The sequence below is a fragment of the Ceratotherium simum genome, chromosome 4 (genome assembly GCF_057802395.1).
Source record: "Ceratotherium simum simum isolate JZ-2026a chromosome 4, ASM5780239v1, whole genome shotgun sequence".
Taxonomy (NCBI): Eukaryota; Metazoa; Chordata; class Mammalia; order Perissodactyla; family Rhinocerotidae; genus Ceratotherium; species Ceratotherium simum.
In genome coordinates this window covers 70,199,238-70,212,087 of record NC_141903.1, presented here as the reverse complement: position 1 = coordinate 70,212,087, position 12,850 = coordinate 70,199,238, and the positions used below count along the sequence as shown (strand labels likewise).

General features: G+C 38.6%; 1 long non-coding RNA gene across 1 annotated transcript in view; it reads left to right on the top strand.

The window, feature by feature from the left end:
- Positions 1 to 221: 221 nt before the first annotated feature.
- Positions 222 to 12,850, top strand: part of LOC147917321 (uncharacterized) — a 98,045-nt gene continuing 85,416 nt past the window's right edge. Inside the window, exon 1 of the long non-coding RNA XR_015552091.1 lies at positions 222 to 368. This is a non-coding gene — a long non-coding RNA (uncharacterized LOC147917321). The remainder of the gene's footprint in view (positions 369 to 12,850) is intronic.

Below are 12,850 nucleotides of genomic sequence, written 5' to 3'. Positions count from 1 at the left end.
GGAGCCCCACACACTCCGCCACTGCCCCACACTCTCCACCCGCTCCTTGTGCACACCCTGCCCTGCTCAAGTCAGCTCAGTTGCCAGGCTTCAGTGAATCCAGTCACCAATCTATTCAGGCCCACAAGTTGCCTGAGGGCTTGTTGTTGGGTGGGGCCAGTCTCTAGGGTGGGCTGCCTGCCCTGGCTGAGATGGATTAAATCGGTGCTCTAGTGGGTGGGGCAGATCCTGGGCTAGCAGGCCTCAGGGAGAACTCCAATGGCGTCTGTGTCAGCACGCCCACACCAGGCCACAACAATGGCCGCCGCCAATGTCCCAGTCCCTGGAGAGGTCCCACCCCTCACCGAGATGCACTCAGGGCCTATTAGGTGAGTCTCTTTTCACCACAGCACTGCGCACCTTTCTTTCTGGTGATTTTAGGATGCTTTCTGAAACGGGTGAGTTTGCGGGTGGGCCCTTTAAGAGCCGGTTTTAGTTTCTTTGTGAACCGGGTTTTCTGGGGGTGCTCCCCAATGTTGTAGCAGCAGGCACAGTCAGATATTATGCCGCTGGTCTCGACTGTGCTGGATCCACCCCACAGCGGGGGCGCTACCCGGCTCAGGGCCCCGCGCCTCCAGGGAGGCTGCGGACCTGTGAGCTGCTCCTGGCGGCCGTGAAGCTGGTGGCTTGTGAAGGCGGCGTTTTTCCTCTCCAGAAGGGAGTCTCTGCCTCTTCCACCTCAGTTAGGATTGTCCGTTGTTGCAGGAGTTCCTCTTATCCAGTTTTCAGTTCTGTCACAGGCGTAATTTTTCCACGAGTAGTTGTAAATTGGCTGTGTCCAGGGGAAGAGGTGAGTTCCGAGTCTGCTTACACCACCATCTTGACTCTTCCCCCCTGGATTTCCTTCTTTTTAAGGCTGAATAATATTCCATTGTAGGTATACACCACATTTATCCATTCATTTCTGGATAGGCATTTAGATTGTTTCCATATCTTAGATATTGTGAATAATGCTGCAATGAAATTGGGAGCCCAGATATCTCTTCGAGAACCATATTTCAATTCTTTTGGATAGAAACCCAGAAGTGAGTTTGCTGGAATATACGGTAGTACTATTTTTAATTTTTAAAGGAAACTCTAAGCTGTTTTCCAAAATGATTGTACCAATTTATATCCCCACCAACGGTGTACAAGTGTTTCTTGTACCTTTTTTTCATATCCTTGCCAATACTTATCTTTTGGTTTTTGATACTAGCCATCCTAACGGGTGTGAGGTGATAACTCATTGTGGTTCTGATTTGCACTTCCCTGATGATTAGTAATGTTGAGTATATTTTCATATATCTGTTGGCCATTTGTATATCTTCTTTGGAGAAATGTCTATTCAGGTCCTTTGCTTATTTTCTTTAATTGGGTTATTTGGAGTCTTTTTTGTTATTGGGTTGTAGGAATTCCTTATTTATTTTGGATATTAACCCTTTATCAAACAATATGATCTTCAAATATTTTCTCCCATTCCATAGGTTGCCTTTTCATTTTGTTCATTCTGTTGGCAGATGCAGCTCTTGCTGGGTCCCTGGGTGGATGAGACTGCCTCCAGGTCTGTGGTTGAGTGGGGCTGCTTTTGTATTTGTAGTCAGATTGATAGTCAGCTGACCTGCTACCAGAGAGCAGGCCTGCCTCTTAAAGCTGCTAGCCTCAGTCTTTGGCTCCACCAGGGTGTTGCAACCTCTTACCTGGAGGGACCCTGAACCTCCCACAAAGCCACTTTCATTGGTGGATGATTGCCAGATTGTTGTGTTTGTGGATCCTGAACCTTCCTCAAAGCACTTTTGTCAGTGGATAATTGCCAAATCATTGTTTTTGTTGGGGATAAGGGCTGGAGATCTCCTATTCCATCATCTTGCTGATGTCACTCTCCGACTGGCTTTTCATTTTAATATTCTGATTAATTGCTTTTGAGTAAGGGAATGTAGAAAGAATTTGGACTTTATGACAGTTATGCTTAAATTCTCATCCTGATTCTGCAATGTATTGTGCACTGTACTGCAATCTAACTATGAGAGACTGGACAATTTGAAGGTTATTTGTTTTCTTTAGATTTTATTGGTTTCATATGATAGGAGGAGATAATTCTCACACTATACAGAAGTTTTGGCAAATAATAGGTTTGCTACAATTGTGAGTTTACCCCCTTGATTTGCTTATTTCTTCTTACTAGAATGTGAGTTCTTTATCCTACTTGTTAGTATATATTCATGGTCTAGCCCAATGTCTGGGACATTGTGGATCCTTCCTGAATATTTGTTGAATAAATAAATGGCATGCTAGTCAGTGTTTTCACACCCCCAGATCCCAGGGGTTTACTCTGACAAATTCCTATTAACTGCTGCTGGGTCTCCACTAAACAGTCAAAGGTCTTTCTAGCCACTTGCTCTTAGGAATGCACTCTCTTTCATAGGCTTGCAGAGATGTATATTGAAGTGATGAAGTTTCTAAGGGAAAAAGTCTAGAAAGAAAATGACTGCAAATTATGTATGTACCTATGATGAAGGAAGGAGAGAGTAGTCAATAGTGCGCAACATTGAAGGGATGCCATGCAGGCTGAGAAAATGCCCCTTAAATTTATTAATGTGGAGTTCATTAATGATTAATGCATAGAGTGCTGAATATCATATCTGTAGAAGTAATTATAGTGTAAATAAAAATATGTGCTGCTTGGTGTAGATGGTAAGAAATTTTGGAAGTCTTTATGAAGAAATAAATACAGAACAAAAATATAGATTTAAATATTTAAAGGATTGATACACTCATATAGAATATTTTAATATGTGAGGAACCTACTGTGAAAATATCTTTGAAATAATTCAGTGAATTGATCAATTATTTTTTTAATATTAAGAGAAAGGGAAATGCTTCTTCTAACACTCAATTTTGGGCTGTCTGAATACAAACTCCAATCTTCAAAACTATTATAAAAATTACTTTATTTCATAGACCCCTTTAAGCAAGAGAGACTCTGTGTTTCAGGTTTCCCAATAAATATATTTCCATAACTAAGCACTTTTATTTCTTGATTTCCCCCAAGATGAACTTTATACTCTAGTTAAAGTAAATTTGTTTGCTGTTTCCTGACACATCATTTTATTCTCCCTCCAATTCCTTGGTCCTTACTCTTTACTAATGTTCTCTGAATGTGAATTTTGTTCTAGACTCTTCTTCAAGATCCATTCCATACTTACATAGGGTGACTGGGTAACATGTAACTCTACAGTCTGTGCAGATACAAAAAGATGCATGGGATAGAAATCAAAGGCTGCCAACTGTACCTTTCATTCAAGTAGAGACCCAGATACAATTTGCAACTTGTGACTCAAATCCCTGACTGGTCATCTTCATACACATTATCATCACTGATAACTTTTCAATCTTCCAAAAATATGGAATACTCCTTAATGTCCAATTTCTACTGAACCAATAGGCTATCAAAGAAAAATTGCACTGGACAGAATTAAAAGGGAAGGAAGAATTTACTCAAGACTATTGCAGTAGGGGAAACTGAACTCAACTCCACTGAAACAAAAGGTGGGAGAATTTCCTCTCGCTGAGATGAACTAGTGGAAAAGTACTAGAAGACTTTGGGGGGGTGGTTGGTCAATGGGATTAAGTCATCTGTATTTGTTAATTGGTGTTTATTTAAGTTAGGCTCCTAGTCTCTCACAGTGACTGGGAGATAGGGCACTCTTATTAGATGATTACATTTCAAAGAGATGGCTCCTTGGTCTTTGAAAAAGACATTCTGGGTGGTAAAACCGGCAAGAAGAGAGAGGAGAAGTTTATTTACATTTCAAAGGGGCAGAGAAAGAATTTTCGATTACAAAGCTTCCTAAAGAAAATGCTCTATAAAAAGAGGGAGATTAGAGGCCTATATATTCAGGAAGAAACCTGTCTAAAATGTAGTGAAGCTGAGGGGCATGTTAAGGCCTTCAAGACCGTCTTGGTCAAGGTCACACCTGTCTTCCACTGTAAAACTCCACCAGTAGCGTGACGATAATGTATTCCTGGTGGTGCCTTGCACACTATCATACAAAAGGAAAAGCTGAATAAATATCTGTCAAATAGAATTGTTCATTATTGCCTTTTCTGTTTTATGAACAGATTGATTAGAAGAAGCTCTTCCTCATTTCCCGAAGAATCGTAAATTCTGGGGCAAGTTTGTGAAAGTTGTTATTATTCATTGGATAGTATAATTTGGGATATTATTATTTTTCTAAAAGATTTAAAGCTGATACCCATTAGGCTTATTTCCCCCATGAAAACAATTTGAAGCAGTGTGTGCAGGTCAGAAGTTTAGACTCTATTGGACTTAGTGTCCAGTTATGATCTGCTTTCACCTCGATTTTTTCTTCGGTTTACTGTCACCTGGGACAATATGCTTATGCTCAGAATCTCACTTCCATGACTCTTGGCAGAGTAACACCTTCTTCTCATTTCCTGAAAGTAGCATTTTGAGCATTAGATGATTATTATAGAGTACCTTAGGCTTTTAGGAGAGAGATGCCATATTAATGCTATATTATTAAAGGAAATCTGTAGAATTCTTTTTTTTTTTCAGGATGTATTGACCTATTTTTATACACTGTTGGGGAAGGAAAAATAATTTTCCCTTTACCCTTCTAGGTTCTTGGCTGAGACCTCCCTGTAATAAAAGACAGACTAACAGGAAAAAAACAAATAGAAGTTTAATAACATGTACATCTCCTGTATACATGGGAGATGCCCAGGAAAACTGAGTAGCTCTCTGAAATGGCTCAAGCTACCACTTTAAATACCATCTCCAGCTAAAGACAATAAAAAGATGTTGGGGGTGGGAAAAGGCCAGTTATGGGAGGTAAGCAGGAAAAGCAGTTAAAAAAGGATAAGGTTGTTACGCAGATTTTAGTCCTTAACTTCTACAATAATAAAAGTTTTTAGAGATTTAGAATCTTCTCTCTCTTCCTGGTACAGAGAGGGAAACGTCTTATAAACATCTTACAAACGGAGATTTCCCTTATAAATGCAAATGTCTCTTACAGAGGGTAACTTCTCCATTTTCAGAGTTTCTCATGTGTCTGCTGTTTCTTAAAAACAATCAGCCTAAAATAATCCTGATACCAAACAGGCGTGTTTTGGAGTGACAAATTCTGCTCCTCTTCAACGCAAATCTTTTATACTGAAATTCAATACAATTTATTTATAGTCTGTTTATATTCCTGAATTTAAAATTTTTTGGAAAGGTCAACATTTTCATGACTTCTGCTCAGAAACGCCATTTGATATCCTCCCTAAGTAATGTGGAGGGTGGGACTGGGAGGGATGGGGGAAACATAAAAATAAGAAAATTTTAACTTTGTACCATTGTTGTGGGGTAAAATCTCAGTATTTTAGAAAAATACATTTCAAAGCCTTTTCATCTTAAATATTATTCAATAGTTGAAGGCTAGCCATAGAATCAATTTAAAATTTTAGTGGCAACTGAAAAATACATTTCAGACCTTGACTTTTTTTCCACGCAAAAAAACAGCTGCAGGCACAACAAAGCAATCCCAAAGATGTTATTAAACTCAATAGCTTTCTAATGCATTCTTCATCCTCTACAACTATTACATTTCCATGGTGATACAATACTTAAAGTAACAATTATCCTATGATTTGGATTGTTTTACACAAAATGTTATAATGGCAAGAATATTATTTATATGGAAACTATAAGATATGACTATTCAGATGAAAAGTTCAGAAAAAATGAATTTAACTTTGGTTTTACTTTAGCTACAATTTCAGAAAGTAAACTTAGCTTTCAGTTTTTAGATTGAGAGAAAATGCCAGCTTTTTTCATGGACGTCATACTAAGTGAAATAGGAAATACAAGATAGGTCTCGGCTACTTAGAGAGGTTGTGAAAGGTTCTGTGGTTTGTGTGGAGAGGGTTCTGGAATGTTCATCTCTGTACCTCTCTAGCAAAGAACTCCAAGTGTTTTTCCTTTGTAGGGGAGGAAGACTATCCTCTACCCACTCTGGGTCCTTTCTGGCTGGGCTACAAATTAAATTAACATGAGACAGAATAACAAGAGAAAATCAAACAAAGCTTGATAAAATGTATATATGAGAGAGAAAAACTGGGTAACTCCCCAAAATGGCAGAGGTTCTCATCTTAAATACTATCTTCAGCTAAAGACAAGGGAGGATGTTGGGAGTAGGGGAAGTCAGCTATGGGAGATTATCAGAAAAGCACAGTAAACAAGAGTAGGGTTCCTATGCAGATTTAAGTCCTCACCTTCTGCATTGATAAAAGTTTCTAGAAAGAAGGTCATTCCCCCCTTCTTCCTGGTATAGAGAAGGAGATACCTTTACAAATGGAGATTTTCCTTACAAATGTAAATGTCTCTTACGAAGAATAATTTCTACTTTTACCTGTCTTTCAGAGCTTTCATAAGAATGGGCTTAGCAAGGACCCTCCCAGTCTATCCACACTCAGAGTAATCTATGGTAATGGCCTGTCCTGGGGACAGGCCTTCTATCTTAAATCCTTTTAGGCAATTAGTGGAAGAGAAGGTCAAAGTTTCTTTCAGAGTCTTTTGTTCTTGAAAATAATCAAGGTAAAGAATCATATTTTGAGGTGGACAATTCTGATCCCCCACACCTTGTTTATAAATGAGTGAAGGGTCAGGGAAGGGGAGTTGGAAGAATTCTTTTAGGTTTCTTCCACTTTAAGAACAATAATAACTGTCCTGTAGGTCTTGCTATTTACTGAGAGTTTTACAATGTTTAGTGCTATAGGGGAGAAAGACAAGTCCTCTATCCTCTGGGTACTTCTGGCTGGGCTACGGATAAAATTGACATGAGAAAGAATAACAGGAGAAAATAAAAAAAGCTTTATAACATGTATACATGGGAGACATTCAGGAAAACTGAGCAACTCACCAAAACGGCCGGGCTACCAGCTTAAATATCATCTTCAGCTAGACAAAGGAGGGTGTTGGGGTTAGCGGTTTGGGACTTCAAAGGAGATGAAGGCAATTCACATAGAAGTGGAAAAGCAAATGTTTTGTAAATAGAACTTTGATAAGAATGGGCTTAGCAAGGACCCTCACAGTCTACTGATACCCAGAGTTACCTATGGTGATGGTTTGTCCTGGGGACAGGCCTTCTATCTTAAATTCTTTTAGGCATTTTGGGGGAAGGTCAAAGTTTCTTTTAGTCTTTTGTTCTTAAAAATAATCAAGGCAAAGAGACACATTTTGGGGTGGCCAATCTGATCCCCACAGTGCTCAGGACAACTTTGTTAGTTAGGGACATCAATATCTATATACTGTTTACAGTTGTGGAAACCTAGGCTCTAAGAGACAAGCAACTGGCCCAAGAACATGCAGTTAATTTCAAGTGAGAAGTAATATGCAGACCTGTCTGGCTCCAAAACCCATGTTGTTAATTTCTGCCTTCTACTATCTTTCTTAAAAATCCAGAGTACTGTTTCATGCAGACGCTTAGTGAGATTTTTTATTGTTGTTAGCATCATAGGTCAGCCCATTTTTTGGTTCTTTTAAAAAAATTCACTCCTCTTAGAGTTAAATATATAATTTAAAAGTTACATATAAATGTAAATGTAATAGTAGCAAAATTAAACATAGGGGATACATTAGTTGTATATATTTTGAAAAGTTTATAACAGAGAATCTCATGGCTTTAAAGTACCTGGATTAACTTTTAAACTTTTTTTTTAAATAAGAAAACTAACAACCGATAGATTTTATGTATTAGCATATCACAGTGAAAACCCAAGGAACTATTCTAGTGCTAAACTTTGCTCAAGGACAGTTCCATTCAAATGAACCCTAACCTGCAGCAGGGTTTGTCGAGAGGTAGCAAAATTGTTTTATAGTGAGAAGTAACAGGAGTAGGTGATTCTCCTCGGTGGAATTCTGCCACTGTGGTGCTAAGAAATACAAATTAAAATCAAGATGGCTAAAGGAGTTGAGTCCAGTTCCAGAAATGCAGACTCTCAGGTCCCATTCCAGACCTGCTGAAGTATAATCTGCATTTGAGCAAGGTGTCCAGAAATCTGTATGTTAAATGTTGAGAAGCACTGTCCTAAAACAGGAGGTCCAAAGGAATATTGAATTCATTCTTGCGAGGTAATGCTTTGGTCCTCAATGTATGTTGTTTATCAGAATCATCTGTGAGACTTTAAAAAATACAGCTGCTGGGGGGCCGGCCCAGTGGCATAGTGATTAAGTTCGAGCACACCCCTTTGGTGGCCCAGGGTTCACAGTTTCAGATCGCAGATGTGGACCTATGCACCCCTTATCAAGCCATGCTGTGGCAGGCATCCCACATATAAAGTAGAGGAAGATGGGCATGGATGTTAGCTCAGGGCCCATCTTCCTCAGCCAAAAGAGGAGGATTGGCAGCAGATGTTAGCTCAGGGCTAATCTTCCTCACCATAAACAAAAAAATTCAGCTGCTGGACCCATTACTGTTGAATTATTTGGGATATTGGCATATGGCACAGGTACTTTGAGGAAAATCAATTACACCATCCCCAATACACACACACACACACACACACACACGCCAAACACATACATATATGCTCCTCCCAAGATAAATACATTTTAAAATGTATATGGATGATTCTGTTATGACCAAAGTTTAAGAAAACCGAGTTAAGTCTACTTGATGCAGAACGAGCCATTTTACATAAAATCACCCTTCTGAGAAAGGAGTATTTTATCCTAACATTTACCCTAATGCCATCTATTCTAAATTTATTGGTCCTTTAAACTTTGATAGAATGCAACATTATTCTTACAGTCTTTTCTCAATGCCTATTCCTTCCAAAGTAAAAGTATTCTTTTTCTTCTTTAAATTCAAATTCATCTTTATCTGTACCTCGCCTGTAAAATACTTCACATTCTATTTTGTACTATTTACTGACGTTCATTGTCGTTGATAGTATACATGTCAACCTGCAAAAATAGAAACCAGTGTTTCTGCAAAACAGAGGGAAAGTGTTTATATAGGATCAAAGACTCACAGTTCACAGAGAACAGTTAGAAAACCAATAGTGTTCCTCTAGAAGTAAGAGTCAGGGGATTTTATAGAAAAAGAAGGGAGATTATATTACAAAGAATTTTAATTGGAGTTGGAGGCAGAGAGCTAGTCTTGGCTAAACATTGATTGACTATTGATTTTACCTTCAGAAGGTCCACAATCCTCAGTCTTTGTGATCAGGATGTCTATTTTCCCGGTGACTCCACAAAAAATTGCTTGTAAAACAATTACCGTTTTGGCCCAGTCCAAAGGTTTGGCCCAGTCCAAGGTTTAAGACAGTAGTAAGGCAGTTTCTCTGGAAAGGCAGCTCCAACTCCGTTTAAAATGGGTCCACTCTAGTCAGTTTTGCAACAAGTTTATCATGACGTTTCCTACAATATCTAGAATCAGCATTCAGTTTGTTGAGAAAACAAATGAATGAGTAAATAGATAACTACACAAAAGATAATAATGATGAAAAAACAGTGTAATGTAGTCAAATGCTAGCTGAACCAGGAGTTAAGAGACTTAGGTCAACCCCCTGCTCTGCTGTTAAATCAAGTACAGCCTTGAGTTCACCAAACCTCTCCTTTTTACCAATTCATTACCAATTCATTCTATCTTATAGAAACATTGGGTGAGATTTTTAAAGATTCTTTCAATACACGTAAAATTTGAAACAAAATAGTCAACTATATTCTTTGACCAAACTCTCTTATCAAAAGTTTAATAAATATCTTTTTTTCTATGTTTCAAAATCTATTTTTACCTAGTTAATCAAGTCAGAACACTGTGGACAGTTCTCATTAATAATTATTGTGATTATAGCACAAAGACATCATAGGACGTTCAATATCCTCACTCCCAAAATGTGGCTGAATTTTATTACACGGCAGTCCCAGTTTTCTATGCTGTAAACAAATTATGCAAACTTTAATGGCTTTAAACAACCTATACTTATTTATCTCACAGTTTCTATAGGACAGAAGTCTGGGCACAGTTTAACTAGTTGTTATGCTTTAAGGTACAAGCTGCAATCCAAGTATTGGCTGGGGCTGCAGCCTCATCAGAGGCTTGACTGGGGAAAGATCTGCTTCTAAGTTCTCTCAGATACTTTCCATATAACTGAAAGAGACAATCTTTCTAAGTTTTCTGCTACTTCATAACTAGGATCCCTCTTCCTCAGTTTTCTAATAATATGTTCCTCACTTCCTTCTGAGCCCTAACTGGGAACATCTTCAACATCCATATTTCTACTAATGGTCTGTTCAGGTTGACTTAGGCTCTATTGTGCACATCAGAATCCTTCCAGGTTCTTCCCTCTTCCTGGTTCCAGAGGCATTCCCCCATTTTAGTCATTTATTGTATTATCACCCACTTTGGTACCAAAATCTGTATTAATTTTCTATTGCTGTGTAACAATTTAGCACACAAGGTTAGCAGTTTAAAATAACACACATTTTTTATCTCATAGTCCCTGAGGGTCGGGATTCCATGCCTTAACCATCCATCTAACACTTACTCCTAGACCCTCTGGTGTCTGCCCACTGGTTTCTCTGTCTGTTCACGGGACATGGGGCCAGGCTTGCCTTCTGCTGACCACCCCATGGCCCTATTTGTGGCAGTCTCCACTCTCAGGCCAAGAGGTCAGCACAGCAGGGATGGATGGTGGGGATGGCTTAATTAGTCTTTTATTCAGGGTCTCACAAGGCTGCAGTCAATTTTTCAGTTGAGTTATCTGGAGACTCCACTAGGGAATGATCCATTTCTAATCTCATTCAAGTTATTGGCAGAATTCATTTTCTTGCATCTGTACAACTGAAAGCCCTGGATTTTTGCTGGCTATGGAGAGGATTAGGTAGCAGGAGACTATAGTCAGCCTCAAGGGGCTGAGAGCTCTTAGATGACAGCCCGCAAGAAAATGGAGCCCTGAGTCCTATAATCACAAAGAGATGAGTTCTGCAAATAATCTGAGGGAGTTTGGAAGGGGACCATCCCCATTCCAACTTCTGATGAGAGCTTGGTTCTGGCCAACACCTGAATTTCAGGCCAGTTTGACTGGTAGAAGGATAATGTTTCTAATTTGTATTTCAATCTTATATCATCTCTAATTTATTACACGAGTGCAAACAAGTCATTTAGTTCTTCGTACCTAGTTTCCTCATACACAGAACAATGTAACATGATATTTAAGACCCTGTCATCAGAATCCCTGAGTTCATATTCTAGCTTTGCTCTGTATTAATTATTAACTTCTGTGAGCCTCTGTTTCTTTCCATATATAATGCTGCCATATCATAGGGTTGTTGTAAGGATTAAATAAGGTGCTTATGCAAAGTCTTTACTTGGGCATCTGGTGCATGTAAAGCATTCAATATATCTATATATTATTAAAATGTGGGGAAATCTTATGTGATTTCTTACTTAGTAAGATTAAGAAACTATGTGAAAACATGGATGGATATTGAGGGCATTATGCAAAGTGAAATAAGTCAGAGGGAGGTCAAATACCGTATGATCTCACTCATTAAGTAGTAGATACTAACAACAACAAACAAACACACAGAGACAGAGATTGGATTGGTGGTTACCAGAGGGAAAGGGGGGAGGGAGGAGGGCAACATGGATAATTCAGCACATGTGTGTGGTGATGGATTGTAATTAGTATTTGGGTGGTGAACATGAGAACATGATGTAATCCATGCAGAAATAGAAGTATAATGAGGTACACCTGAAATTTATACAATGTTATAAACCAATGTTACTGCAATAAACAAAAATTTTTTAAAAAAATGAAACTATGTATAAAGTGCTTTCTAGGAACCAACATTGTGAATAACAATATTTGACATGTTACTTAATTTCACAAAAATCTTTCCAACCTGAAGACGCAATTGTTTCTTAATGTCAAGCAAACAGGTGATTTTTTTCAATGTTTTGGTCAAAAGACTTATATTAATTCCATAAACTACATTAAATTAAAAACTCTATTAATTCCCAGATCTCAGATGTATTCCCCTTTAAGAATGGCAGCTTCTTAAGTGAGTTTTAATTTACAGTCTATTTATTGTTTTCACAGTTATAAATCCTAAAAATTGAAGTCCTCAGGAAATGAGGAAAAGAGTGACGGCCAGCAGGGTTCTGCCATGTCTAAGCATCAATTAAAAGCATAATTCTTGGTAGCATCTTATTGGCTCTGTCTCACTACCTATTCCTTTGTTAATGTGATTTTTGGTCTAAACACCATATCTACAATTTCAGTTATGCCTTTTCTCTCATATTTCCTTCTCAATACTTTTCTGTGCCACTTTCTTTTTATAAGCCTCTGTCTTAGTCTGTTCTTAGTCTATAGTCGGGCTGCTAAAATAAAATAACACACACTGAGTGGCTTATAAACAACATAAATTTATTTCTCACAGTTTTGGAGTCTGGAAGTCCAAGATCAGGGTGCCAGCATGGTTAGGTTCTGGTAAAGGTCCTCTTCCGGGTTGCAGACTGCTGACTTCTTGGTATGTCCTCACATGGTGGAAAGGGCTGGAGAGCTCTGTGGAGACTCTTTTATGAGAGTACTAATCTCAATCATAAGGGCTCCTTCCTCATGATCTGATCAGTTCCCACAGATCCCACCTCTTAATACCATCACCTTGGGGATTAGGATTTCAATATATGAATTTGGGGGGGATGCAAACATTTAGACCATAGCAACAATCCCATTTGTCTCAGAAAACCAATTTGGACTTCCAAAGAAACTAGGTGCAAATAAGTAAAATCCTTGATATGGGCAGGTTTATAAGAGCCAG